The sequence below is a fragment of the Sebastes fasciatus genome, chromosome 9, assembly GCF_043250625.1.
Source record: "Sebastes fasciatus isolate fSebFas1 chromosome 9, fSebFas1.pri, whole genome shotgun sequence".
Taxonomy (NCBI): Eukaryota; Metazoa; Chordata; class Actinopteri; order Perciformes; family Sebastidae; genus Sebastes; species Sebastes fasciatus.
The window spans coordinates 2,512,916-2,537,229 of NC_133803.1; the positions used below are offsets into that span (position 1 = coordinate 2,512,916).

Below are 24,314 nucleotides of genomic sequence, written 5' to 3' on the forward strand. Positions count from 1 at the left end.
ATCCTCGCTTCTCAACCTCACAACAAAAGAACCTGCATGAATATTAGGACGGCTTAATGCAGAGGCCCAATTTCATGTATTTACCTCTATGTATATGATAACTGTAATAAAGTTTAAGTTCTTAAACTTAAAACTTTAAAGTTTAGGTTTAATACTTCTGTCAGACATTAATAGAAAAATTTATTAATACAGAGCTGACACGATCAGTCAAACAACAAAATAAATCTGCAACTCTTTCGATAATTGATTAGGTCTCATCTTTCAAATCATTCAAATCATTTTTCAACCAAAATTCACTGGTTCCAACGAGTGTATTATATCACTAACGATTAATGTGTCGATTATTTTTGTTTGGTCAGTAAAATGTAAAAAAACTGTAAAATATACCCATTTTAATTAACTTAAGCACAAGTTGATATCTTCATACAGCTTGTTTTGTCCAACCAACAAGCAACAATTCTAATAGCTAATCATACAAGACAAAAACAAGAAGACAAAAAAACAGCAAATCCTCATAACTGAGAAGCTGGAATTAAAGAGTTTTTGGTAATTTTGCTTGAAAAAAAAAATTTGAGTTTCCAAATACAGTCGTTTGATTAACGTTGCAGCTCTAAAATCAATGAATCATTAAACTTATAAATTGCTAGAAAAGAGCAAACAAATGTCCAAAATGTCCATGTAGATATCTTCATATGTCTTGTTTTGTCGTGCCAACAGTCCATAACCCAAACAGATTCAGTACCAACAGTGGGAGCGGATGAATTATACTCTCTGTGCTGAAAGCAACTGGTGGCACTGACAGCCTATAGTTGGATGAAATAACATGTGTTTTTAAGGGCTGTCAGAGTTACCACGATAATAAATGCCCAATCACGGGTCATTTCAGAGAGAGAGAGCGTTCCTATTGGCTGTGCTCCGGCCATGTGAGCGGTGCTTGGTATTTCCTCAACTGATCTCAACATGGATGCCGGGTCACAAACTTTCTCATTTAACAGCTAAACTGTGCACTACAAGATGATTCTGAAAACATTCGAGGCGAGAAATAGGCATTACAGTAACAGAATACTGATTCATATTTGATCAGCGCTGCCTAATTTGACCGTTTGGTCGGAGTTCGCGAGTGATTGACAGCCGGCTCTCATATACGGAAGCTGGACAGCTGATGCCAGATCAGCTCTTACTGCTTGTTTTCCTCCGGTCTGTGAAATCCTGCAGATGCCGTTAGGAGCACCGGAGGACACAGAGGGACATGATGCTTCAGGTTACTTGTTTCATGTACTACTGTCACGATAAAGCGACCGTTTTATAAAAATAACTTTTTTTAATCTTATTTGCTCCAATCTGCGTACTACAGCTTTAAAGGTCACCTATTATGCAAAATGCACTTTTCCATGTCTTTTAAACATCAATATCTGTCCCCAGTGTGTCTACAGGCCACCATAGTATCATAAAAGACCATCCTCTCTCTTTTTCTCCTCCTCCGTTTGTCCGGAAATGGGTGCAGAAAAAAAATTCGCTTTTTTCCTTGTATTCTGACGTCATTAGAGAATGCAAGCCACGTGAGGGTTTCCTGGTCGAACCAGAGAGAACCTTCAGTAGCTGACCCCGCCCCACAGCGCGTCACTGTCTCTCCTCCTCAACCGAACTTGAGCAAAGTAGCTCCTACAGTTAGTCTGCAAGAACCAGCAGAACAGGCTTCATGTACTCCCATCATCTAAATATAACATGTTCTTTCACAAAGGCTTTATGTAATTACACTGTTTAAACAGATGATATTTATATATTATATATATTTGATGTCATGCATGTAGCAGAATACAGGTAGTAAATAGTGACTTGTAAGCAACACAACACATTTCTGTTTCACAGTCAAACTTTATTTGAGTAGACAGATGACAATATTAATTATTCACAGCATTTGTAATCATCCCACCTGCAGTTATGTTAACATGGTACAGGAGAAAGTCTTCAGCTCTGGTAAACTATGGTAAGCTAAGCTCCGGTGGTCTGTAGTCATGGTAACACAGAGACAGCTACTACTGTAAATAATATACCATTACTCTGGATCTTGGTGGTCTCCGGTATTGTGGCTGCATCTGCTGCCGCGTCGGTGCCTGCTTGACACCAACTGCTACCATCCCTAATTAACTACGTCTGTACGAGGGACTACCAATGCTAACGAGGGATTTCCAACACCTAATGACAATGTGGCAGCCTGGAGAATAACACTTCTCAATCACTGCCAAAGACATCAAGAGCTCCCAGCAAGCATGCTGATGCTGCAGGAACCAATGCACGGGCATCGATCGCAGGGACGTCCCACACCAATACACATGGACGTACTGAGGAGAGATGCTGGACAGTGCTGGCTTTCCGATAGTTGTATTATCACTCTTTCCATCCACCACTATTGGTTTTGTGTTATCAGCCCTACTTGTATTAGTTATTACAGCTGCTAGACTGCTATTGTGGCTGCTTCTATATCTCTCTCTCTCTATCTCTCTCTCTCTCTCTCTCTCACTCTATCTATCTATCCCCCCAGCCGGTCTCGGCAGATGGCCGCCCGCCCTGCGCCCGGTTCTGCTCCAGGTTTCTTCCCAGTAATCGGGGAGTTTTTCCTGGCCACAGTGCGCTTGGTGGATCCTGTTGGGTCTCAAAACTATGGTGTACGGTCATAGACCTGCTCTACATATAAAGCGTCTTGAGATAACTTCTGTTGTGATTTGACGCTATACAAAAATAAATTGATTTGATTTGATTTGATTTGATCTTCCATACATTTATCTTTTAGCAGAAATAATGAACTGACTACTGTTTCACATCTTCTATTTTCCACCCTGATGGTCGCTGTGTTTACACACCGTGTCATAGCGGTAGCATGTAGCTAACCTGTTAGCATGTAGCTACATGCTACCGGGTTAGCTACATGCTACCGGGTTAGCTCTGTATCTCCATGTAAACAGAGCCATCTGCTCTCAGCTGTCTGCTCTCCTCTGGGATGATTCTGTCGGTCATTTCTCACAGATGGATCTGTAAAGACAGACGTAAAACAGAGTGTATGTTTACGGTTTACAGAGTTGATGCATGAGGTAAACACTGAGCTAACTAACAGAGATATAAATAGTATTATTTACCTGAGAGAAACCGTCAGGAAAACCTGGAATCTGGACCGCAGATGTTCATCATGTGTCGCCGATTTCTGATCAGATTCCTCCGGTAACGTGCGCTGGGTGAAGTTTCTGGTTTATAAACTTTAAAGTGGTTTATAAGCTCTATTCTAGCTCCTCTCTCTCCCTGCTCTCAGGCCGCGAGGGGGGCGGGGAGGGTGACGCTGTGTTGTTGAGGACGTTTGATTGACAGAAAACGCTGACCAATCAGAGCAGAGTGGGAGGAGACAGAGGCTACAGACACAGAAATCAGCACTTTTGGAAATGGGCTGAAACAGAGGTTATAGAGACATGCTGGAATGCATGATCTGATTGTTTTTTTGAAAAAAAAACTTCAGAGACATGGTTTGGAGGTGTCTGAGACCTATAATAACTAGTTTAAATGGAGTATAATATGTGACCTTTAAGGCAATTTGCGATTAGGATGTACTGGGCTCAGTTTTAAAGCTAGAGTGAAGATACTGATATCATATGGAACTAGAAAACTTAAGGAATCCATTGGTACCAACTAGTGATTAGGGGTTTTTATTTTAACTGACCCTCGTTAACCGATTATTAACCGTTAACCGACAAGATTAGTGGGTCTCATGGAGCGGTGCGCCAGCTGCAGTGTATGAGCACAACAGACAACTGTTGTGTTCACGCCGTCGTCACGGCTTGCGCTCCAGCCTCGGTCTGGGTCTCACTCACATGAACGGAGGAAGGGAAAGAACTCTGGATTCAGCTATTAGTTCATTTTACAACTTTAAAACCTTTTTTTTTTTAAATAAGGGCTATTTAGGTGTTCGTACTAGGGAGTTGATTCACCTAAAAAAAAATGATTCTCTGAGTTACAGACGTCTCTTTCCCAATATGAGTCTATGGGGAAAAGTCTTTTTGGGCCCAATGGCATCACGCGAAGGACACGGAAGTTGCAGTACCGCTGTTTGCCCACTACGAAAGTTGGGATCGACGACCGGCGCACTTCCTGGAGGCTCAGCTCCAGACTTCCTGTATCTTGCAACACTGGCTCAGACTCTCTTAAGGTGGGCTGTTAAGGTGGACTAGATTTTCTCTTTAAACTGGCAAGTTGCTCCTCTGAGTTTTGCTTAGCTTTAAATGAATTATTAATATGTCTAACCGTTTAACCGATAGCGTTAATCAGTTAAAATGCTTAATGCCGGTTAACGGTTAAACGGTTAATTATTAACATCCCTAGTACCAACCATGTCATACTAGCTTGTTGTAAAGGAAGATAAATAACGCTCCAAACTTAAGCTAAATGTTAGCGTATGGCAAAGGGGTCCCTTGACATCTGACCTCTAGATATGTGAATGTAAATGGGTTCTATGGGTACCCACCTTTACAGACATGTCCACTTTATGATAATCACATGCAGTTTGGGGCAAGTCACACGGTGCATCTCAATTCTCTTATTTGTCATTTCCTCGCTCCTCGCTCCTCACTTGAACCGGAAGTTGTTCTGGTGCGCCATCATGAAGACCGTCTTAAAGCTCTTATTTCTGCACGGAGGATCGAGGTGGGATCTCCGAGGATCGAGGGGGGATGTCCGAGGAGCGAGGGGGGATCTCCGAGGAGCGAGGGGGGATCTCCGAGGATCGAGGGGGGATCTCCGAGGAGCGAGGGGGGATCTCCGAGGATCGAGGGGGGATCTCCGAGGAGCGAGGGGGGATCTCCGAGGATCGAGGGGGGATCTCCGAGGAGCGAGGGGGGATCTCCGAGGAGCGAGGGGGGATCTCCGAGGATCGAGGGGGGATCTCCGAGGAGCGAGGGGGGATGTCCGAGGAGCGAGGAGGGATATCTGAGGATCGAGGAGGGATCTCTGAGGATCGAGGAGGGATCTCTGAGGAGCGAGGATACACGAGAGCAGCCTGCACGGAAGTCTTTTACCAACCGACACGCCCCCTTACTGGATATCAGTTACTGATTGGACGCTGCTGCTGACCGGACTGATCTGATAACTTTACCTCTCAACATCACTGGAGTTTTATACCGGAGTGAAAACAGATCACAGATTAAACGTTTTACATTTTAGTTGTCTTCTGATTCACCATCTAGTTATAATCTGTGTTAACTGTAGGTGTGAACAGCAGCAGAAGGACCTGCAGTATCTGTGCTTCCCACACCGCCAGTGAAGCAGTCTGTCACTGAGAGAGGTCTATAAGACCTGACAAACTGACTTAAAATAACTTTCTTCATTTATTAGAATGATTTTTCTTTTCATGATCTGTTATTTCCCCCGTTAACTTTTATTAATGATACTATTAAAGTCATAGAGAGAAGGAGAGTCTGTCTGTCAGCAACAAACACCTTTTACATCATTTATCCTCATTTCCATTCAGTCACATGAGGCTGATATCTGAACGTCGGTTTGATATGAGTTACATCATTTACATTTTCCCTCAAACATTCAGCCTAATACATAATGTCCAGTGTTCAAAAAACACCATAGTCATATTCTGGGTTATTAAATAATGAACTCACTGTCAGAATATGAATAACTACAGACGCTAATAATGAATAAATAATATAAAGATATTGTTCCAGTAGAGATGGTTCCTGGTCCTCTAAGCAGGACTCAGTCCACAGTAGAAATACAGACTGCAGCGTTATTCATGTGCAGGTGTTCTTTAAACAGGTAACAGACTACAGAGAGGAAACACTGCTGCTCTGCTACTGAGAAGAACTGAGTGTCTTTATTAGTCTCTACAGCTGTTAAAGCCGACTGACAGCTGATCCAGCTGTGATCATCTGCTGCTGTCATCAGAAACGGACGTCGCTTCACGTGACGCTTCAGAGGAAACAACGTCTCATTTCTCTTAAGGGTCCCATATTGTAAAAAGTGACATTTTCATGTCTTTTATATTATATAGCAGGTTTAAGTTCTATATAAATACTGTTAAACTAACAAAACGCTCAATATACAGAGAAATACACACAGCCCGTATTCAGAAATTGTGCATTTGAAACAAGCCGTTAGGATTTCTGTCCATTTGTGATGTCACAAATATACAATATTTAGACCATTACACGGTTTTAAACGTAAACATTCTAAATGTGTCCCAGTTTATTTCCTGTTGCAGTGTATGTAAATAATATCAGCTGAAGTAAACATGGACCCAAACTGTTGCCTAGCAACGCCTTTCCGTTGCAATTCCGTTGAAATCCACTAAAACGGAGTGTTTCAGACAGAGGGTGAATACAGGTATATTCAGGAAGACAGTATGAGGGAAAATAAGTGTTTTTTTAACATAACAGCATGTAAACATGTTCTAATAGAAACTCAAAATACAAGTATGAACCTCAAAATGAGCATGATATGGGATCTTTAAAACATATTTTCTCGTTTCCTCTCTCCTCGCACATTTTCCTTGCGTCTCTCCATGCTTCCCTGGTGGGAGGGACTAAGACGCAAGGAAAAGACGCAAGTGAGGGAAACGTGGATGTAATTAAGAGCTTTGGGATGTACCCAGAGTCAAGTCAGCACACTGACACACTGACAGCTGTTGTTGCCTGTTGGGCTGCAGTTTACTGTGTTATAATTTGAGCATATTGTTTTATGCTAAATGCAGTACCTGTGAAGGTTTCTGGACCATATCTGTCATTGTTTTGTGTTGTTAATTGATTTCCAGTGATAAATATATACATACATTTGCATAAAGCAGCATATTTGCCCACGAGTATTAAGAGTATTAAATACTTGACAAATCTCTCTTTAAGGTACATTTTGAACAGATAAAAAATGTGTGATTAATGTGCGATTAATCACGATTAAACTATGGACAATCATGTGATTAATTCGCAATTAAATATTTCAATTGATTGACAGCCCTAGTATTTTCAAAACATGCATTACGAGGACAGCCTTGTAAATGGGGCACTAAATATAAGATTTTTCAGTCATGTTTTTTGCATTAAAAAGAAAATTTACAAAATTTAAAATTACACCCAGGCTTGTAGGGGGAAAAAAACATCTATTGGCCACATTGCCTACCTGTAACAGACCAATGCTTAGTGTAGAGAGAGAGATGGAGACCAGGAACAAGGCAAAGACAAACTGAGACCTCAGAGCAACACAAAACTAGCACCGCCATTTTTAAAGTGTTAGCAACACACCTGGACACATGATACAGATCACTGCCCAACAAAGGCACTGTAAAGGAAGTCCTATTATATCCATTAACAGTAATAATAAGAACAAAAAACTGAAGACAAATGCTGCCAACTGACAGACAAGAACAATGAATCAGTTCACTGGTGGTGAAAATATCATCTTTACACATCCTCATGTGGAGTCAAAATCTAGCTATTTATTTATCTATTCCTAATCTCACAAGAAAGTGGGTTTTTGTCTGAGTTAGAGAAACTTGTGTAAAAAGTTTCGAGAGAAACTTAATGAAGACAAAATGTCTTGATGACATTTATGAACCATGGAGAAGCCATTTCCAGCCGGCATCCCATCACAGCAGTGAGGAGGAAAAACCTCTCTCTCCTGAATGATTAGAGCTTTTTATATCCTACGGAAACACATTAAGGTCCCAAGGTCGAATCAACACCAGTGAAATGTTAATTAAAACGGGAAATAAGTGTAAAATTAAGATTAAGAGAGAGGCAGTTAGGGGCTTACGGAGCCAGTAGGATTAGAGAAATGGACCTTGATAAAACCCTTGGTGACATTCACACTGAATAACTGGGATGAGCACACAAACATGACTGGACTGATAGCTCTGCTTCCTGCTAATCAAACTAAAATCTCTATTGACAACTTTTCAGGAAATGAGAGAAGCTCCTGTTTTTAAAGGGTGATTTCACCCTAACTGAAGCGTCTGTCCATGCAGATAGTTTAGGTCTCCAATATAATAGAGGTAAATGGAAAGTTTTGGAATTTAAAAAAAAACACAAGTGAGATCCATTATCTGATTAGAGGAGACATTGAGAGATGGTCAGCCTTGACATTAGACTTTAGCTTAAGAAATATTAACATGTTCCCAAAATGATATCTTTTTCAATTTCTCGCTATTAAGATTCCTCCATAAAACTTGGGATAAGATGATTTCCAGATTTATATGGGATGATAAAAGGTCAAAAGGGTGGGCTGGCACTCCCAAATTTAAAACATTATTATCATGCAACAAAACTCAGACCAGGAATCAAGTGGTGTGTGAAAAAGACTATGGTGGGAATAGTGGGATATAAAAGCTCAACGGTGAGGTTCCGGAAGGGAAAATCCCTTCCCACACGTCCTTATGATATCAAGCTTGTTTTAAGAAAAACCTGCTTCATTCATGATGTCATGGAAAAGTATAACACTACCCTCAATCCTAAAGTGCAACAGCAACAACTCTGGTTGGTGGAGCTTTTTTCACAGAGAGGCGACTGTTTGTTCCAAACAACAATGGCTGCCAAGTATTTTTTTAAAGTGCCTGCCCTCTTCCAAACAGTTTACGAAGATGGCTTCTCCGATGGTTCTATGTAACAAATCATCTGGCGGGTCAAATTAGTCCCTTCAGGCCTCCCTTCAAAGCCACTCCCCCAAAAATACCATTATAAACGTAAAAAACTAAAATGACTATTGTTAGTACTCATAGCTGTCAATCTAACGATAGTTACGAATGTAACTACGGTTCTATGAATCCTGGATGACCGCCAGAGGCAGTGCTTCAACACTGAATATCTTCGTCTCGCGCATGCGCAGGTCGAGTATTAATATCAACAAAGTCACGTGTGACCTCGGATGACCCTGGTTAGGTATAAGTTCCGGTGTCATCCACGAGATCAGTCCTACAGAATCTTCTCGCGGGATCACGAGATTCTGAGTGACTAAGAACTCTGGCGGTCATCCAGGATTCATAGAACCGTAGTTACATTCGTAACTATCGTTCTATTTCATCCTTACTGACCGCCAGAGGCAGTGCTTCAACACTGGATGACTTATAACAACAGAGTCACGAGGAATCCTCGAGTACATACCCCATAAAGATGAAGCAGAGGAACTCGGCTGAAGGACCACGCCCAGTGGATGGGGGGTGGCCACATTGACTCTATAATATCTGAAGAATGTGCTCGGTGACGTCCCTGAGGCCGCGGCACATATGTCCTCCAAAGGGACCCCTCTCAGGGTTGCCCATGATGTGGAAACACTCCTGGTAGAGTGGCACCTTACTGTGGATGGAGGAGAACGGTCATTCACCTTGTATGCGTGGGAAATCACTTCCACGATCCAGTGGGACAGGCGCTGCTTTGAGAGCGCACAGCCCTTCTTGGGACCGCCGTAACAGATAAAGAGTTGCTCTGACCGCCGTATGCATGCGGTGGCTTCTACATAGGCTCTAAGGGCCCGCACTGGGCATAACAGCCTTGCCCTCTCCTCCCCATCTCCTTTAGGGGGTTGAAACTGGGCAAGCCGAATAGGCTGATTGTGATGTGATCGTGACAGCACCTTAGGGAGGAACGCTGTATTTGGCCACAAAGTGACACCTGAGCCATCTGAGTTCCACCTCAGACGTGAATTGTTCACTGACAAGGCATGTAGCTCGCCTACACGCTTTGCAGAAGTGATGGCAAGGAGAAATGAAGTTTTGGCCGACAGCCACCTCAGCTCTGCCTGTACTAAGGGTTCAAAGGGAAGCAAGCATAGAGCGTCCAGCACCGGGGGCAGGTCCCATGCGGGAGCCCTCGGAGTGCTCGGGGGACGCAGCCGCAGAGCCCCTTTTAAGAAGAGAGACACAAGCCTGTTGCTCCCCACAGTGTTATTATCGACCCTATCGTGCTGCGATGAAATAGCAGCCACATACACCTTCAGTGTAGATGGAGACCGGCCACCTTCCAGGAGGGACTGCAGAAACTTCAGAATTGTAGGCACCGAGCAATGTACTGGGTCCTCTTTCTGAACTGTACACCATTCAGAGAACAACTTCCACCTGTTCTCGTACTGCAGGTGGGTAGATGGTGCTCTGGCATTCAGAATAGTCTTTCTGACGGGCTCTATGCAATCAGTCAGCATTGGGTCGGACCCTCCAGCGGCCAAACCCACAGCTGAAGGCGGCTGGGGTCGGGATGCCAGATCTGACCCCCCAGCTGAGATAAGAGGTCTGTCCTGCTGGGGAGGCGCCAGGGCGTCCCGCAGCAGAGTCTGTGCAGCAGTGAGAACCCTATCCTTGCTGGCCAGAAGGGGGCCACCAGGAGAAGTCTGTGGCCCTGCTGAAACACTCTGAGAAGCGTTGGTAGGATCAGAGGGAACGGTGGGAAGGCATAGAGGAGACTCTCTGGCCACGTGTGAGCCAGAGTATCTTGACCTAGAGGGCTGGTCTTCTCCCTCAAGGAGAACCAGAGGAGGCAGTGGGTTGACATCTCTGAGGCAAAGAGATCCACCTCTGCTCTGCCGAAGAGACTCCATATTTTGTGCACCACCTGTGGGTGAAGGCGCCCCTCCCCCGGCGGGGGTTTGTGACGGGAGAGGAAATCTGCGACAGGGTTCCGTTCCCCTGGCAATTACATTGCCCGTAGGCTGGTCAGGCGAGAGGCTGCCCATGTCAGGAGAGCCTGGGATGTCTGCAGCAACCTTGCAGATTTGGTGCCCCCTTGGTGGTTTATATAAAAAAACGGTCGAGGTGTTGTCCGACCGGACGAGCACATGTTTCCCTCTCAGGTATGGCAGGAAGTGCTTGAGCGCTAGGTGCACTGCACGTAGCTCCAGCACATTGACATGCTCTGTGCGGTCCAGAGCAGACCACTGTCCCCGAGCAGTCTTGTTCTGCCACACTGCACCCCACCCAGAGAGGCAGGCATCTGTTGTGACGGTCTCTCTGCGGGATGGAACGGAGCCCATGGGCACGCCCTTTTCCCAGTACGCTCTCTCCCTCCATGGGGATAGAGCGAGAAAGCACTGTTGAGACACCTTTATCTTCTTGTGCCTGTGCCGCTTGGCGTCCAAGTGGAGGCTGTTCAACCATCTCTGCAGAGGGCGCAGTGAAAGCAAGCCCAAGGGAACGACAGCTGAGGCAGCTGCCAGTTTGCCCAGCAGGCGAAGAAACAGAATGTGGGGCAACGACCTGCCCCCTTGGAAGATGTGAAGGTGGTGGAGGATGTTGTCCACACGCTGAAGTGACGGACAAGCCCTCATAGTGACTGTGTCCAGAGCCATACCAATAAAGGTTATGCTCTGGGAGGGGTTCAGAGAGCTCTTCCCCAAGTTCACCCTGAGACCCAGCTGGGTCCTGTGGGAGAGAAGGAGGGCCGTGTCCCGGGCCGCCTGAAGCGGGGATGGCGCACAGATCAGCCAATCGTCTAGATACGGCAGGATCTTCATGCCGCGTGACTGCAGGGGCGAGAGGGCCGCCGCAACGCACCTGGTGAATACTCGTGGGGGACAGGGAGAGTCCAAATGGAAGCACCCTGAACTGAAATTGACGGTTTTGGAAAACAAAACGAAGAAACCTCCTGTGGTGAGGTACAATGGGAACATGGAAATAAGCCTCCTTCAAGTCGACAGATGTGAACCATTCCCACCTGGTGACAGCACGAAGAGTGTCCGCTGTGCTCAGCATTCATTATGACCCGGCTGGAGGATGGGGGCCGGCGCCGGAATTGAAGTTTGTACCCCCGGGTTAGGGTGGACACCACCCAGGGGTCTGAAGTGTGAGCTGCCCAGCAGTTGAGCTGCTGCTGGGAGAAATAACCGACAGCCGGCCCTAGGGTCTCAGTAGCGGGCCCCCCGGCCTCTGAAGGCTCTGGGGGGGCGGCGGTTAGGCTCCACGGCCCAGGTTGCCTGGAGGGCAAGTGGGCGGGGTTGTCACGGTAGCGGACCTGCCTCTCGGTGGAGCGCTGAGGTCCGTGGTGGCCACTAGGCTGAGCCGGTGGCCGGGAGCGGCCTCGGGGGGCAGACATGGAGCCCCTCGGCCTGGCAGGGGGGGGCATGCCCTTTCGAAGACCAGAGAACTGCCTGGTCTGGTCAGCTTGGACAGTCCGCTCAAGTACCTGTAGGGCAGCTGTCCCGAACAGGTGCCCTGGTTCTACTGGGACAGTACGGAGGGTCCTCCGACATGTCTCAGACAAGGGCGACTGCGCCAGCCAAACCTGGCGACGAGTCTGAACCAGCATGGACATCAGCCGTCCAAGTTCCCTCGACATCAGTGCAAACGCCTGCAATGACGCGTCACTGAGGCTGGTGGAGGAAACGTCGGGAGCAGCCTCCTGCAGAGAGGCTGAGAGGGCAAGCATGAGGTGTGAGAGGGAGTTGCCCATGCGGCCCATGCGAGCCGCTGTATCATAAGCTTTAGAGAGGAGGTCGTCTGTGACCCGACATTGGGGTCGAGGGCACCTTGCCTCTGGTCTCAGAGCCTCGTCAGGGGAGACTATGAGAGAAGCAATGGCAGGCTCAATAGCTGGCATGTGGTCAAGGCCAATTTTTTAAGTAAGTTTATAGTAAACAATGCATACAGTAATGTTACCACTATACTCAGCTGTAAGCAATGTTCGTTATAGTGCTACACAGAGCAGAGAGGAGAGCTGGACGCCTCCTCCCTGACAGCACGTTGTCAAACGGTAAACACTGAGCGGACACGCTCGTTAGTATCTCACTAGTTTAGCATGAGCTAACGCTCTGCTAACTGTGCACAGACGTTCTTGTTATAGAAAACAATGTAAATCGATCTCACCGGGTGATGTACACATTGGAAGATGTCCTTATCACGCTGGTGATGATCAGGATAGGTGCATCCGCCGTCTCCTCCGTCGGAGGACCGAACGGCGGACAGCACAGTTTGATGGGCGGCTCGTCGCAGCCTTTGGAGGGCGAAACTCCGCAACTCCGACCGGTGGTCACAAGGCTACCGGCGACGAGCTCAAATAGGTAATTTAGCTTTTAGCTAATGCTACCACAGTAGTTAAACTGCGCAAGCGAGAAGATGAAATAGGACTGATCTCGTGGATGACACCGGAACTTATACCTAACCAGGGTCATCCGAGGTCACACGTGACTTTGTTGATATTAATACTCGACCTGCGCATGCGCGAGACGAAGATATTCAGTGTTGAAGCACTGCCTCTGGCGGTCAGTAAGGATGAAATAGAACAGCTTGTGGAAGACTCCACGGTGACGCACAATGTGTGCACGGGCAGAGTCGCACAGGTAGACAGACAGGTAGCCCGTCCAATCATTTCATTCGGCCCAAATTATTACAGTCCTGTGACAGCGACAGATACCAGATTTATTTTTAGCATTGGATTTATTGATTGCTGCCGGGGTGTAAAGAGAAGTTTAGGGCAGCACAATTAATGAACATTCTTTTCAGTCTATAAAATGTTTTTAAAAAATTGTGGGGAAAAAAGGCCAATTTACTGTCATACAGTATATGACAAAGAACAACAGCAAATAGTCACATTTCAGAAGCTGGAACCAGAAAATAATGAAAAAGTACAACCATGCAGCTATTCTCAATACAATTAACACCACTTTTGCATGTTATAATGATGTCTGAATATTACTGAGTAATGGGAAAGATGCCACTGGTGTAATATTCTATGAAATGAAGGACAATTGAGAATGAAATGGGACCCAGGTGACGTCTGTATACCTGAATGGCAAACTAACCAATCAGGGAGTCAGGATTAGTTCAGCTGGTCAGAGGTCGCTTCCTCTCCTGGTGAGCACTGAGGCTGATTTGGTGTAAAATAGGTTATATAACAAAACGCCAGTCTGTCGCAGAGGCTTTACGCACGCACACGCACACGCACACACGCGCACACACGCGCACACACACACACACACACACACACACACACACACACACACACACACACACACGCACGCACACACACACACACAGCTATAATCACCTCTAATTCCCTGGGCTGGCTTCCAGCTCCATGCAGCCACTCTGCAGGGCTGAGAGGAGAGCTACCAGGAGAAGGGATGCTACTGGGAACACTGGGAACACTGGGATAAAGTCAGCAGTGATGGAGCCATGGTGAAGCAGAGTCTGGCAGCAGACAGACAGACAGACAGTGTATTGATCTGATTCAGTCTGTCCTGTCAGGTGAGTTCACAGCTGCCAGATTTCATCCGTTTCCAGACTCATTTCCATCAAGCTGTTGTTCACATTCACTGGTCCTCAGTAGTGAAATTTACTAAAGACACTGAAGCCAGTGAACGCATCGGAGCTGCAGTGACTTGACATTCATGAAGACAGCTTTGCACCATTAATAGACCAAAATACAAAAAAGATCAATGTACTATCACATTAAACACTGGACAGCAGCAAACCCTCACATTTAAGAAGCTGGGTCTCTAATGTTTCGCATTCCTTCTTGTAACACAGCATAAAAGAAATGCATTATGAAATATAGTTACCTATTCATTTTCTATTGATCGACTAATCATTTCAGCTGCTCCATTAATGTAAAATTGAGGATGTCAGGTTTTCTGCAGGACACCCTCCAGCAAACATCTGTTTATTTCATCATATCAACATCAATAGTTCTAAAAATGAAATGTGTGTGATGGAGACGGAGGGAGAAAACACTCAATACTATGAGGTGATGGTGGATAATCCCAGACAGAGAAGGTAGAGAGGAGGATGGAGGAGGAAGAGGAAGAGAAAACAACTTTACAGAATTAGATCGTTTACCCTTACGGTATATTCTTTGCTGCCAGGACATGCATTTAAAGATGAAACCTTTCCATTTTTTGTTTCCTGAGGACGCGACTTAAATGAAATCTCATTTATTTCTATGAAACTCTTGAGAGAATCGCGAAAGTAAAATATTTTCTAAGAAGCTTTCTGGGCGCAGGAACTGAAGCTCTTCTTGCTGCTGACCTCGTTGGCAGTCAGTCTGGGGGGGAAGATTTGGGGCCTAATGACTAAAAAGGAGAGCTCATGAATATACAGCCGTCCTTCAGAGCTGCAACTGCACCAAAATAACTCAAGAGAATTTGGGAATGTGGAGCACTTCAATCACTTAATTCCACCCAGTGAAAGGAGGAATTATAGCTTCTTGTCGTGTCCCTCTGAGACTCTCAGACAAGTCGACGGCTCGACTCAGTCAAGGACACTTCGGCCGTGGTGAACAGTGGCTGTGGTTGGTTCATGTGAAGTTACAGTCTGGTCCTTTTACACCAACAGGATGACCTCTGATTCAGGCTGAAACTAAGATGAAGAAAGACCTTCTTCTGATGAATGTCACGCTGAAGTAGAGACAGATGTAGCCTAAGTAGGGGTGGGCGATACACCAAATATAGTCCATGTATTGCGGCTTGTCCCACGCGCGGTGTATAAAATGACTATATCGCGAACAACAAATTGTCATGTAATGTTTTTAAGCCACCCCGCCGGCATGAGACTCGCTTTGGCATTTCCTTCTCTCCCTCTCTCCTACAGCTCGGCTCCCTGTCACAGACAAACACACACATACGTCACAGACACACACACACACATCACAGACTCCTCGGCCATCCAGACCTCTCTCCTGGGCGAGCGTGTGTGACGTATGCGGCCGGCGTGTTTTGGTCTGGAGAGAAGCAGCCGCAGCAAAGAGAGAAGGACGGAGCCCGGAGAAAGCGAAAGACACAACTAAGGCAACCAGAACCAGCCCAGAAGCAAAGGACTCTGGCTTCCTCGCTTTCCAAAGCAATCCCATATGACAAAAAAAGTGCAAGAATGCAAAGAAATCACGGATGCTGTCAACAACTACATCGCAACGCCGGTTAGCGTAGATGAAACGCCCGGATTCAAAAGACTCATTAAGACACAAAATATGAACTGCCTGGTCCCAAATGTTTTGCGTAGAAAGCTCTACCGGAGTTCTACATTTCAGTGAGAGAAAAGTTGGCCAACCAGCTAACAGAGGTGACCCACTTCTCCACATCTACCGACCTGTTACCCAGCAGAACGTGTTAGCCATACCTGGCTGAGTATCACTACATTACATCGACAACTGGGAGTTGAAAAGTAATTGATCACACGGGCTGGATAATCGCGCAAGGTTTAAAGGATGCTCTCATGTCATCTCGCAATTGGTGAGTCTTTCTACATCATCTCTAAGATATATAAACTCACATCAATTATGTTTTCCGAAAAACCTTAACTTTAATCCTCAACCTTGATTGATTAATTGATTGATTTATATTTACTTTTTATTAGGGCTGTCAGTCGATTCAAATATTTAAACGTGATTAATCGCATGACTGTCCATAGTTGATTGAGATTTAATCGCAAATTAAATCGCACATTTTTCATCTGTTCAAAATGTACCTTAAAGGAAGATTTGACAAATATTTAATACTCTTATCTGCTTGCTTTATGCAAATGTATGTATATATTTTTACTGGAAATCAATTAAGAGGAAACAATGACAGATATTGTCCAGAAACCCTCACAGGTACTGCATTTAACATAAAACAATATGCTCAAATCATAACAAGGTAAACTGCAGCCCAACAGGCAACAACAACTGTCACATATCTGGAGGTCAGAGGTCAAAGGACCCCTTTGAAAATGGCCATGCCAGTTTTTTCTCGCCAAAATTTAGCACAAGTTTGGAGCGTTATCTAGCTTATGTATGACATGGTTGGTACCAATGGATTCACCAGGTTTTCTAGCTGCATATGATACCAGTATCTTCACTCTAACTGCTAGTTGCGTTAATGCAGAAATTAGTGGAAATGAGTTCAGAATCATCATTTCAATTCAACTGGACATCAAGTTCAACTGGACTTTTCAGGTAACTGTGAGGTGAAACTAATGGATTCATTATCACAGCATTATCCCGACAGTGATATTTACTACAGTATTCAAAATCACATGGCATAAAGTTAAAGGAATAGTTCAAAATGTTGGAGAATAGACTGCGTGTTAAAGTACAGAGCTGGAGTCAGGTCATGGTTAGCTTAGCTTAGCTTAGCATAAAAACTGGAAGCAGGTGGAAACAGCTAGCCTGGCTCCGTCCAAAGTTCAAAAATACAACTAGCAGCACCTCTAGAGCTGATTAACATGTAGTATCTGCTTTATTTAGGACACAAACATGATTGTAAAAACCACAGTCTTTACGTTTTGCTAAATTCTCACTTATTCATTTAGAAATACTTTATACCAGACAATTGCCATAACGAGAACGCAGTTTAATGCCAGATGTACCCAAGGACACTTTGACATGCAGACTGGAGGAGCCAGTGATTGAACATCCGACCTTTAGATTGGTGGACGACCCACTCTAACTCCACCACAGCCGCCCCAGTGGTAGATCAAATCTACAAATGGCTCCACAATGACGAACTACAACATTTAAATGCTTTTACATGTATTTCTTAGCGATAGAAAACAATTATTAATATAATACCTATGATAATATCACACTGAAAGGAGCCATTCTGCATATTGAATACTGTTACTTTTGAAAGTACATTTCGCTGATATTACTTAAAAGGACTCTATGTAAGAATCACAAATGTCTTGTTATCAGCGACACCTGTGGTCGTTAAGTCAACGAAAGTCAGCGTCCTGTTGCTCTCGCTCGCTCTACATAGAGATGAACGAGCATCGCTCAAAACAGTGAGGCAACACACGTCAGCTAAAATCACAATATCCCTCTATATTTCAGCTGCTTGGCAGTAATGTTAGCTGACCAGACGAAGGTCTCTCCATGAATCAATGCTGATCCTAGTGTTGGCTTTTCCTGCTTCAGCCTCCCGACCGCGGCCGAAGGGAACAGGGGAGACACCGGAGTTTTGGTCGGAGACGATAACGTTTCTCTTTGCAGAGCCCCGTCACTTCACAAGACACGGGAAACCTCTGTTGGTCTGGAGGAGCTGCAGCAGTTATTTCTGCTCAAACGTCCACTGTACATTCACTAGATATTCTCTAGTGAGAAGGAGCGCGGTGTGTGAGTGAAGGCAGGCAGAGGAGCAGAGTACAGCAGAGACTCCGGTCCTGGAGACCAAAGCTACGGTCTCCCCCGCGTCCTCCGACTGCGGCCAACACTGTTTAACAGACGGGCTTCACTAGATACAACCAAGAGGTCTTGGTGCTACACTGTAGTTTGTGTTGGAGTCTGAGTCTGAACATCGTAGCCACACGCGAGCGCGCATGGGACACCGACCAGCAATGAGTTATACGTGTGAGAAGTTACAAACAGTCCCTTTAAGCCACATTTTGAATTCAGGACTATTACTTGTAAGGGGGTATTTTTTGACTATGGTATTTTTACTTTTACTTAAGTAAAATGAGCTGAGTACTTCTTCCACCACTGATATCCATTTACAGGTTGCATACAGAACACCAAGCGTAAACGGGGTGAAACTTCATCATACAGTAGCTGACCCACAGACTTAAAGCATAGATGGATGAAGCTACTGTGACTTCATTTCAAAACGTGAATCTTTAAACTTTCCCCCCTCTTTAGGCTTGCCAGGGGAGTTGGTGGTACCGGTATTACATGGTGTTAAGGCATTAACCGATTACATTATATGACCACAGCCGCCACCGTCGTTTTGCTTTCTTTATAGAAATAAAACCCATTTAGTTAAATTCCACATATCAGCACTGTGTTATCAACACATAGTCGGACGCTACAAACCAGTGTCATTTCACTTTTTGACTACTTACCAGCCAAGGGGACTGGTGGATGAAAAAATCCACCAGCCAAGCATATTTTTTACTGGCCAAAATAATAAATTTCCTTTTTGTGTCACATATACATTTGTTTCATTAGATTTCATTGTGATAATAAGGTATTATGTTGAATACAAACTTAGAGAACAGGTCATTGCAAAAATGTAATAAAAATAATTGAAATATATTGATTAATGGTTAATCAATTCAAGCAGTATCTACTTTTTCAAACCTCACTGGGGATAGGCTACTATACGGTATATGAGGATATATATATTTATATATAAAAAAAAAAGCTGAGCAAAACCCCCGAGGAGCGGCTTCTCACTAAAATGAGAATAGCTGGTCCACCTTAAAAGGTCAGCCCACCTTAAGTGAGCCTGAGCCGTTGTAGTCACTAGCTTTGAGACTAACTCCCTTCACTTTAATCAGCAGGTGGCAAGCAAGACACAGGAACTTGGCTTGGGTCTTGAGGAGTTGTAGCATTTATTCACCGACAAATAAACTGTACACACACTGCACTGCTATGTTCACAGCTATAATGTTACTGATAACTTCATACTCACTCTCAACCGTACACTCACTAACATTAGGCTTAAGGTGTGTGTGTGTGTACCAAAGTAAGCACTCTACGTATATTGACCGCCATCTTTTCTTATGAAATATAAGGTGTCATCAGTAACACTGATGTTGTTACAAGTTAATTAACCGGTGGGAAAATGTCCTCACCGTGACGCCCGTCTTACATTCAAAAATGTCCAGTTTGTAAAAGCCAAGAGACTCTACGTTGTTTCTCCTCCATCACATCCCCTGTTGTGAATGTATTGTTCTAATTTTCACTCCCCACATTCCTCCCGGCAGCAGCAGCAGCAGCAGCAGCAACTTCCAGCAGTTGAGTGAATAACCAGTAAATCATCCAGACTGGAAGGAGCTCCTCCTCCTGTTCTTTCAACACATTATTTTCCCATGAATACTGCTGAATAATGTGCCTTTAATTTAAAGCTCAGTGGCTGCACTCACAGACCAAACTAAACACACTGAAAAAACAGTCAGTGTTTCAGAGTTTCTGCAGAACACTATCTTCCATTTCCACCTAAATGACCCTGAGAAGTGATGCATCACTCTGATTCATTCATTTACAGAACAGGAGTCCATTACTGCTCCTCCAACCACACCTACAGGTTCTTTTACTCTGTAGTAAAACAGTCTCTCAAACCCAAACGTATATTGATGATTCATGTTGAAACACTAGAACCAACAATTATTAATAACCAAGTTGGATTCTCAACCACGATAGACTTGAGTCTGCACACAGGAATGCCAGAAGCGGATTCCAGAGCATCTTGCCCCGTTTATAACGTTGTCATTCGACCACCACACCAAACTCCGTTCACAAATGTAACACTTTAAAGTTTATTTGCTCACATGCAACTGTTAATTCGCCTAAGAAAATAAATCAGTTACTTTTAGAAACCCACATGAACCACTCTTTAAATCGGGAGGAATTAGATCCATCTCACAGCACTTATTCCAAAGAAAAGAAGTCACTTTTAAAACTGCTTCGCCTGCTATCATTATCATGCAATGTCCTTCTTCCAGAACAGTGATGAAGGAAAACCAGGAGCAAATGTCAGGAGTTGCGTTTTCATTCAAACTAAATGATGCTTGCGGCCAAATCAATCACAAGCACACTAGACCAAAGTATGTACTGACCATGCGAACAGTCGCTAACAAGCGATGTGGCGTTAAAACGCTGCTAATGTGAAGGGAGTCCGGCGGCGCAGTGCTGCTCCACACAGAGAGGAGAGGCAGCGGAGCGACATGACATCACTTCCACAGAACTTCACGGAGAACAATGAGAGCAGACCAGTACCACTGCTCCGTTACAACCGTTTAATACTTCATCTTCACGTTTAGCTAAAAGCATTAAAACACCGAATCCGGCTGTTGATTTACAGCCCGGTAGCGTGTCGTGTGTGTAACCGGTACCGACAGCGTAGTAGTAGCTAACGCCGGTGAATGAGAATAACGGTCGCTACGTTCAAATCTACAGACACGCAGACAGAACAACCAGCAACATGGAGGTCTGAGAGCGGCTCACCTGGGACCTGTGCGCCGGAGGAGAGGCATGAATCCCGGCTGACCTGAGGACAGTTGGTCCACGGCTCCAGAGAAGAGAAGAGAAGAGAAGAGAAGAGAAGAGCTGCTTGTTGTGTTTAAAGCGGCAGCACGGAGGGGGGGGGGGAGAAGGGGGAGGGGTTACTACCTGCAGCACTGTGCGCGAGCATGAGCGCGTGCGTCTGTGTCAACATGTGAGCTTGTGTGTGTGTGTCACAAGAAGCCTGTTCAGATGCTTTACTGAAGTGATTGTACTAATACCACACTAATAAAACACTCTTTTTCACAAGTCAAAATCCTGAATTGAAAATGTAAATGCATGTAGGCTACTCAGGAAAATGTACTTCAAGTAATAACAAATAGAAACATGTCCCCTGGGACTATTATATTATTAGCCTATACTGTATATTATATCATTAGATTATTATTACACATCATTAATGTAAAAGAAGGATTTTTCGGAAACTTGTGTTTGGTGGGTTATTTCTCTGTTGTATCAATGCTGATGGTCATTGTATTTTACATGGTTGGAAAGCCTGTTTATTTACCTTCACAATGATGTCCAACTTGTAAGGATCATGCATTTGTGGGATGAGCAGCACAGCTGATTATGTGGGTAGCACCCAAGAAAAATGTTCCAAAATGCTCTGTCAATGGTAAACAGTGTATTCTCATAAGGCTACCAGGAAGCCTGCAATGACTGCCCTTCACCGTCAGGCCCGTTGGCGCTGGTGTCGACAACACAGACAATGGAACCTGAACATGTGGGGGAATGTCATGTTCAGTGATGAGTCCAGGTTCTATCTGCCAAAGTTGGATGGCAGGGTCAAAGTATGGAGACGACGTGGAGAACGCTATGCTGATTGTTGCACCGATGGAGTAACAGCTTTTGGTGGGGGCAGTGTCATGGTGTGGGGGGGGGGGCATCTCCCTCACTGGCAAAACAAGGCTTGTCATCATTGAAGGCCATCTCTTTTCTTGGGCGCTACCCACATAATCAGCTGTGCTGCTCTTCCCAGAAATGCATGATCCTTACAAGTTGGACATCATTGTGAAGGTAAATAAACAGGCTTTCCAACCATGTAAAATACAATGACCATTAGCATTGTAACAACAGAGAAATAATCCACCAAACACAAGTTTCTGAATTTTTTTTCCCCAGTTTAGTTGACAATTTATTGGAATTGATTAATGTTTCAGCTGTACTTTTACACTGTAATGGCAATTTTCATATCTGCAGTTTAACACTGTACCTTTAGATAATCTCAGGGCCTCACATGTTTATCTTTGTCACCATAGGACAGTGACCTGACATTTTAGTTCTCTGTAACTGCAAACAACAGATTGCTGAAATACTTGTTATGTCTTGTGATGCTCTGTTGTCTGCTGTGTGCTGATGCATTGATACACTTTCTATCCTTCTCTTCTTTTCTTCTTTGCACTTATCTTCATGTTATGCTTTAAATGTATAAATACTGACTACTCTTTGTATTCGGGGCTCACTTGCCACAGTCCACAACAGGTGGCTGTGCTCGTGAGTCCATTTGCAGTCCATCTGCAGATGTTTTAGTTATTAATGTATGCCTTTTTATTAAATTCACTGAAAGACAAGTTGTTACGTTGGTTTGTGTCTTGTTTTAACAGAAACTGCCACCACAACACTTTCTTATTTTTTTAATACAAATCTTCATCTGTAAAGTTACTACAGCTGTCAGATAAATAGTGAGTAAAAAGTACAGTATTTCCCTCGGAGGTGTAGTGGAGAACAATAACAGAGAACAAGGTCATTTCTAAAATACCAGAATTCCTTTAACCCTTATCTAAATATTTATTTAAAGGCAGGGTCGGTGATCTTGAAAAACTAGCAAGAGTACACTAGATTTTTTATGAATGATCCAACCGAAAAACCGAGCCCAGTGTATCCAACTCTTTTCCAATGAAAGTAGCTAGCAGTACTAGCTGCAAAAGTCCCCAAATCTAGTGAGAAAGTCGCAAAGTCGGCAACAATGACAGTCCGTCCCTTCAGGCCTCCCTCCAAGGCCACTCCCCAAAAATTGTCATTACAAACAACATACCGTAATGAATGTAAACAATGAACATGGCTATTGTTAGCATAGAAATAGAATAGCAGCAGAACGGACATTGAACTGTTTCCATGGTCATTTGACTAGTGCAAAAGAAAATGGCGATTGTTGTTAGTTGTTATGCTGAAAACAGAACCCACATCAAGTGTGGTCGCAGCTCGCCGGGAAGAGAACAGACGCAGCTCCGGGATGGATGGATGGATGGCTGGATGGATGGATGGATGGCTGGATGGATGGCTTGTTAGCTCGGTAGCTTGTCCTTCTCTGCTGTGGCAGGGAGTGAGAGGCGGAGGGACCGTTAGACTACGGTGACCAGACGTCCCGGTTTGTCCGGGACTGTCCCGGTTTCAGGCTGTTGTTGCACGCTGTCAAGCCAGATTTAGTTATTTACTGGCACGGCGGATCCGCTGGTTACATTTAGTGCAATTTTGAACCACAGAAACCCTGTGCTTATCAAACGTGTTGTTTTGATTAAATATTCGAATGTTACACAGTTCCTTCTGCGCATCAACAGGTATTTCCGCTTATAACTCCCTCAGGACCGTCCGTCCTATCAGTCTTTCACCCGGTGTCTCCATCCTGGCCAAAATGTCGTCTGAGCTCCACATTCTAATTATAATAGCCTGAGACTGTGGCGAGCAACATGTGACAGAGATGGTTCGGGTTCAAAACTAAAGTTGAAAAATGATTTCCGTAGTCCCAGACTACAATACGTTTCCTCTGAGGAAAACTCTCTACAGGACTCCCAAAGTGTCAGTGAGGGGGATAGTCTGTGATTAAAGGGGGTGAATGTGATGAGTCATGATTGTCACAGCTTCTAATGCATCCACCTCTAATAATACCTTCTCTCTGATCCCGCTCTGTGCTCAAATGTGTCACAGGTGCGCCAAGTGAGCCATCCTGATGAAAACGCCTATGGTGCGTACATATTAGCATGTGCACGTGCGTGCGCGTGAACGCGCGCATGCGTGAATGTGTGCGAGCATGAACGTGCGGTACCCAGTTTGGGGGTTTGAAAATATGGTCACCCTACGTTAGACCCACCAGCCTACTGTTTGGCTCATTTTCTGTAACTATTTAAGCATGGTGAAAGCTAACTAGCCAGATAGATAGAGAGCTATGAGCCAAATAAAGCTGTCACTCATCTGGCAATAGCAATGTGCTTTTTTACACTGTGACAAGAGTGTGGATGAAGCAATGAAGTTGTTAAATGTCGCTGGCTCTACATCGTAACGTTACTACTCCACTGTTCGTTTTAGTACACATAAAGATGGGCGCCGCTCTGACCATACTGCTACATTGACTTGAATAGGAATGTCTGTTCTACTCCTAGTCTATTT

At 44.6% G+C, this 24,314-nt stretch overlaps 2 protein-coding genes across 2 annotated transcripts in view; one reads left to right on the forward strand and one right to left on the reverse strand.

Annotated features, from left to right (window-relative positions):
- LOC141773539 (ubiquitin carboxyl-terminal hydrolase 54-like) overlaps nucleotides 1–21,023 on the reverse strand; it is an 80,136-nt gene extending 59,113 nt beyond the window's left edge. Inside the window, exon 1 of the mRNA XM_074645384.1 lies at nucleotides 20,874–21,023. The gene's annotated coding sequence lies outside the window, so the exon portion shown is untranslated. The remainder of the gene's footprint in view (nucleotides 1–20,873) is intronic.
- Nucleotides 1–24,314, forward strand: part of LOC141773450 (cytochrome P450 3A30-like) — a 302,943-nt gene that overhangs the window by 187,428 nt on the left and 91,201 nt on the right. The window lies entirely within an intron of this gene.